This window comes from Penaeus monodon, chromosome 16 (assembly GCF_015228065.2).
Source record: "Penaeus monodon isolate SGIC_2016 chromosome 16, NSTDA_Pmon_1, whole genome shotgun sequence".
NCBI classification, from domain to species: domain Eukaryota; kingdom Metazoa; phylum Arthropoda; class Malacostraca; order Decapoda; family Penaeidae; genus Penaeus; species Penaeus monodon.
This window is the reverse complement of record NC_051401.1, coordinates 30,095,601-30,102,942: the sequence shown is the minus strand read 5'-3', so window position 1 is coordinate 30,102,942 and position 7,342 is coordinate 30,095,601. Positions and strand designations below refer to the sequence as shown.

The following is a 7,342-nucleotide window of genomic DNA, read 5'->3' as shown; positions in this document are numbered from 1 at the left end:
AAACCACCCCCCCAACACAAATTCATTCCTTAAATAAGACCTTTATTTGATTTGCACTATAGTAGATGATCTATTTGCCCTGAAAAAGGTGACAAGGATATGGAGCCTGCATTTTAATCCTTCACTGCCAGGTGGCATGTACATACATGCCATGGCATATCTGGACTATATTCCGAGTGGCATGTGAGTACATGCCATGGTGCGCCGGTTCCGTTTGCTGGGGAAATAATGCTTATGCAGTGCACACTATGGTGCCGACACAACCCCCTGGCAGGGGGGACCTGGGCCACTATGAATACAGCCTGGGAGAGAGGGCTTTCATATTGGGAAACCACCTGGTTTCATTGGGTTAAGATAAAAAATGTCTGTTGCTACATTTATGAACTACAGTCCTGCAGTAGTTTGTTGATCATTGCAAATTTATTTTGCCCCTTTGGCCTCCCAAACAGAGAGCACCTGGCTCCTCCTGCTGCGCATGTCAGGGACTCCCTTCTACAGCCACCGCCTGCCCACCGTGACAACCTCCCGCCACCCGCAGCTCACACTCGTGACCATGCCCGTAGTCACTCTCACACTCACTCTCATGCACACACACAACCCCCACAGGCCCATAAAGACTATTCAGTACAGTCAACTGGCACCCGGCTGGTAAGAATGCTGCATTTCATGGCTTGAGTTTTCCCCAAAAACTATCATGTGAATTATTTGTGTTTGGAGTTGTGTCATTTATATAATGTCAACTGAAAGGTAGGGTGATTAACTTGCTATTCACCCAATATAAAAAGGGTTTGAACTTTAAGGTTGTTGTACACACTTTATTTATACATATTTAGATTATTTTAGTTTTGTTTACTTGGAACTGAAGTTTTGATAAAAATCTAATTTCAACACTGAATAACATACAATATTATATTACTATCTGAATTAAGATAACAAATAAGCACTATGCACGTGCATGTGCAATGCATGCGCGTGCACACACACACACACACCCCACACACACACACACACACACACACACACAGGCACATAGGCACACACACACAGAGGCACATAGGAACACACACACAGAGGCACATAGGCACACACAAACAGAGGCACATAGGCACACACACACACACACACAGGCACACACACACAGGCACACACACAGGCACACACACACAGGCACACACACACACAGGCACACACACAGGCACACACACACAAGCACACAGGCACACACACAGGCACACATACACACACAGGCACACACACACAGGAACACATACACACAGGCCACCCACAGTACACACATATGCATACTCACACAGGTACACACACACACAGGCACACACACAGGCACACACACAGGCACACACAGGACACTACACACAGGCACTCACACACACAGGCACTCAACAAAACAGGCACTCACACACACACAGGCACACACATACACAGGCACACACATACACAGGCACACACACACACACGGGCACACACACACAGGCACACACATACACATAGGCACACACACACAGGCACACACACACAGGCACACACATAATGCACACACACACACAGGCACACATAATGCACACACATATATTACACATACACACATAGGAATGCAGACACATACATAAGAGTGCACACATACATAGGAAGTGCACACACACACACAGGAGTTCACACACACACAAGTACACACACACAGGTATACATACACACGTACACGCATGCACACGCACATGCACACAGGTATACATACACGTACACGCATGCACACGCACATGCACACACACAGGACACACACACACAGGACACACACACACAGGACACACACACACACAGGACACACACACACACAGGACACACATACACACAGGACACACACACACACAGGACACACACATATACACAGGACACACACATATACACAGGACACACACATACACAGGACACACACATACACAGGACACACACACAGGACACACATACACAGGACACACACACATACACAGGACACACAACACAGGACACACAACACACAGAGGACACACACACACACACAGAGGACACACACACATACAGAGGACACACACACAGGACACACACAGGCACACACATGCATAGACATACATAGACACACACAGGTACACACACATAGACACACAGAGGTACACATACAGAGGTACACATACAGAGGTACACACACATAGACACACAGGCACACACAGAGGCACACACATAGAGACACACTACACTCAGACACACTACACACAGACACAGGCACACACAGACACACACAGGCACACAGACACACACAGGCACACACACACACAGGCACACACATAATGCACACACACATAGGAGTGCACACACACATAGGAGTGCACACATACATAGCTCTCATACACACACACAGGCACACACATGATGCACACACATAATGCATACACACACTATAGTACACATACATAGGAGTGCACACACATACATAAGAGTGCACACACATACATAGGAAGTGCACACACACACCACGAGTTCACACACAAGTACACATTACACACACACAGGTACACATACACACACACAGGTACACATACACAGGACACACATGCACACAGGACAAACACAGGACACACATATACACAGGACACACACATATAGGACACACACACACACAAGACACACACACACACACACAGGACATACACACACACACACACAGGACACACACACAGGACACAGACACAGGACACACACACACACAGAGTACACACACACACACACACAGAGGACACACACACACACAGGACACACACAGGCACACACATGCACAGGCACACACACAGGAACAAAATACAGGCGCACACAGGAGCACACACACAGGCAACACACAGGAACACACACAGGAACACACATACAGGCACACATACATACAGGCACACACACATGTCCATACACACTCACAGGCACACACACAGGGACTCGCCACACACAGGCATTCACTACCCACAGGCACACACTACCCACAGGCACACACTGCACACACAGGCACACACTGCATACACAGGCACACACTGCATACACAGGCACACACCGCACACAGGCACACAGGCACACACCGCACACAGAGGCACACACTGCATACACAGGCACACACACCGCACACACAGGCACACACCGCACACACAGGCACACACCGCACACACAGGCACTCACCACACACACACCACACACAGACACGCACACACATTATCACACACTTGCAAATAGGCAAATATACAGGCACACAGGTGTACTCAGAGGCACATACACAGGCATAGAAACACAGGCACACACTCACAGGCATAGAAACACAGGCACACACTCACAGGCATAGACACACAGGCACACTGCACACATAGGCACCCACCACACACAGGCACACACCACACACACAGGCACACACAGGCACTCACCACACACACACACTGCATAGGCACACACACACAACACAGACACGCACACACATTATCACACACTGCAAACATAGGCAAATATACAGGCACACAGGTGTACTCACAGGCACACACACACAGGCACTCAAACACACAGGATCACACACACAGGCACTCTAAAACACAGGTTCACACACACACACAGGCACTCAAACACACACAGGCACTCAAACACAGGCTCACACACACAAACAGGAACACACACTCACAGACTCACAAACATTGAATGCATACAGACACACTCCCTTATGGGCACACACACACTCACACTTGGGCACACACACACTCACACATTGGCACACATACAGGAACACACAAATCTTTTATAATAACTTCCCCCACCCACCCCCCCCTTTTTTTTTCTCCAGGCCACAAGGACTACTCCCAGCCGCCAGTAGCCATAGTAACCGTGACCAGCGCGTGGTGGTTGGGAGTGTGAAGGGATGGGGAAGCAGCAGTAGTGGTGGTGGTGGAAGCAACAGCAGTGTAGTTGTTGCTGGCCAGGGCAGCACAGGCAGTAGTAGTAGTTTGAATTACGCTCCCACGATAGGACGAACTCACGTGTCTGCAAGTCACCATTCACCATCATCACAGGCACATGGATTATCACCAGTCTCTCAGCTTGGGTCTCTGGCAGGCATTGTGCCAGCACAGGCAGATGTCTATCGGGAATATAGACGTGCTGCCCCACCTCAGGCTGCTGCTGCAGCTGCTGCTGCGGCACAGGTGTATGTGACCACCACTCAACCCACATACTTACCCTCCTCCCTTCCAGCTGCACATACAGTCAACCCATTTACACCAGGGTTAGTGTTCAGTCTTCTGTTTTTATGAAATATTACATGTATGATTATATATGTACATACATACATATCTTTTATTGTGTGTATATGTAAGATTGTTAAATGCAGCACAGCCTGTTATGTCAAGAATGTATTATGACCAGCATGCAAAGACTTGGAATTATGAAATATTGATTTATATCTTGATCTTTTACAGAGGAGCATTGCCTCCACCAGCCCACCACAGCAGTGGGCGCACAGTGCTGGCTGCCCCACCTGCACACCCTTTACCTGCCCACATGCAGCCAACTGCAGTGTTCCCTACACACCCCAAGTAGCTGCACCTTACACTGCCTACACTGCTCTCTCTCCAGCCAAGAGCCAGTATCAGAGCATCTGGTTTTCTGAGTAGCAACAGTATCAATTGGAACAAACCCACTACAATTTGTGAGAATAAAATAGGCCCAGAAGATCCAAAATGAGCCAAGAAAATGACATACATGAAAAAAGAAATAAGTAAAAGAAAAGAAAAGAGAATTTGTTGCCCAGCACATGAGAAATGGGCAGGTGGGAGTGGGTATATTGGAGTTCCTGGAGAGTAATTGAGTGTAGTATTGCAGTGTAGTGATGAGGTAGGGATGGATCTATGGGGAGAATTTGCCCCATTCCTTCCTTCTCACCCTCAAGAGGAAGCTGCTGCACTATGAAGATCAACCACATCTTCAGCAAAGGATATACCAGGGTGGCTAGACTTAGACTAGTTTAGATGAAAGCAAAAAGAAACTCTGGAATACCTTTGTTGAAACAAGACCATTATTTTGGTGCCAAGTGTATGGGGTTCACAGCCAAAAAATAGTGTCTACAAATTTTAAGTAAGCTTCAGAAGTGTGCAAGGACTTAGTGTCAGATATATTCATGGGTACTGAGCTCTACCATATAATTACTCCCCTGTGATTACTGATTTGGGGGCCAATAGAATTTGTTTGAGCATTTCTCTTGATACAATAGCATCAGCAGCAGTATAGGCCCCTTATCTGTGTGTAGAACTAGTGCATGTACAAGTGTGCGCCTGTCTCATGATGACCATAACCTTGACAAGCATTATAACTGTGCGTTGGCCGTCCTAAGGGCGGAAATACTGTCGGCATATTGTTGACAAATGAGAAGACTGTAGCTAGTTTTTATTTTTATCATTTTTGTGAAACATGAGCAACAGCCAGTGGGTGAACACTACACTGGTAATGAAGAATGGATATGGAGTGTTTGTGTTAGCTTCTTTGGAGCACATCCTGTATTGCATAAAAGGAAATAATTTATCAGCTACATTTCTAAACTTTTCAGTCACCCAAAGAAGTTATAGTTCGTTTTGTGTTGGACTTGATATCGTTATCAAGTGTGAGTTTTTTGTTGAAGCTAAAGTGATGAGCCATCATCTGTGGAGCTCGGCTAATAATCCTATTGGCTACTAAGTGACTGGGAACTGGTTCACAGAAAGCCAAGGTTTTTCAGTGAGCCATGCTTGACGTTGTGTATATTTATTTTGTGTTTTACCAAGCATAAATTGAATATGTTTGATAATTTTTTAAGGGGAAAGGGTTTTGACAATGGTCTGTACGTAGACTTAATGTGTAGCATGAGTAGTATTGTGTTTATAGCCGATGAGGCCGAGGGAAAATGCGCCATAGTTGGCATTTCAACAGCACTCCCTTCCTTCCATAAGTGTGGGAAGTTGAGAGCCAAGTAGAATTGCTGGATGTGGTGTGATGCCCACCGGCTGCACCACGTTTGGTGTTTGTCCACAGGTTTGTTTGATCTCTATTAACATATACGCTTTCTTGAACTTCTTCCCTATGTGTAAAGGTGTTATTTATGTCTGGAGTGTGATACCTTCTCTTTATATCTCGGAGAATCCTCTGCATGGTTTTTGTGCTTGTTTCTTGACCAAGGTCTATACACCCGGGAGAAGCAAATAGCACGTTCAGGCTTACTGCCATTCCCCCAACCCCCCTCCCACACTCCACCTCTTTTGAGGTTCACTATTCACTGCTAACTGTTATTGGGAATTTTATTTTAATGTTTCTTTGGAGAATTTTTAATGTTTAGTTGATTACCTTTGATCTTAAGCATCATATAATATTTAATTTTTTAAGGTTAACATTTACTTCTAAGATGAAGCTTTGATGTGTATGTGAAAGCTTATATTTTTAGTATCTGAATTGGGTGAATTTGTCATAAAGAACTAATATATAAGGGACAGTGTTGTGTAGCAGGTGATGACTGTGAATTTTACAGTGGGAGGGGGGCCGTGCCTGTGTTTTCATTAGGCCCTAACATGTATAGGGTCGTGGTTCTGTTCAGTTTCTGATCTCAACATTGTGATTAGATACAGTTCACCACAGACCTCGACCCAGACCTTTGTGTGTGGGGCAACAATTCCCAAGGTCTTCTTGAAGGTGCCAAGCTTTGGTGTGTGTATAGGGTCTTTGACATGTTTCAATGGACCAACTGTTCGTCAAGCTGAACAGCAGAGTTTTGAAAGTAATTGATATCCGTCTCAAGCTCTGTGTAGTACATGGTATGGATTTGAATTTTTAAAATTGTATTCATTTTTAGTTATTAATTTATTTTTTATTAAAAAAAAAGTGTATTGACAAGCATCTTTAATGTGCTAGATGATTGACAAGCATTTTTAATGTGTCAGAAGATTAGAAATTGTTGATAAAGTAGCTGAATCATATTGAAGTTTGATTGAAGTGATTGAAAGCATGACGAATAGTCTTGTCCTTTTTCAGATGTAAATTTTCTTGGAATTCAACCAAATTTTATCCAGACACAGAGTGAGTTTTCCCGTATGTAAAAGTAGTCATACGAAGCCATTGGCTGTTGCGCAGTCAGCTTCCAGGTTGTCTAGAGACCCCTTCATGCACCATGTGGACCACTCACCATTATCAGGAGATGGCCTGTCAGGAGGGAAGATGTGACTGTTGGGATATTGTACACAACTCATCAATTTGGTCCAGTTTAGGTTATTGGTAGTTCCGGTGCTCAGTTATCGGCACCTACATAACAGCC

At 45.3% G+C, this 7,342-nt stretch overlaps 1 protein-coding gene across 12 annotated transcripts in view; it reads right to left on the bottom strand.

Annotated features, from left to right (window-relative positions):
• The window catches only part of LOC119582702 (homeodomain-interacting protein kinase 2-like), a 75,971-nt gene that overhangs the window by 21,070 nt on the left and 47,559 nt on the right, over window positions 1-7,342 (bottom strand). The window lies entirely within an intron of this gene.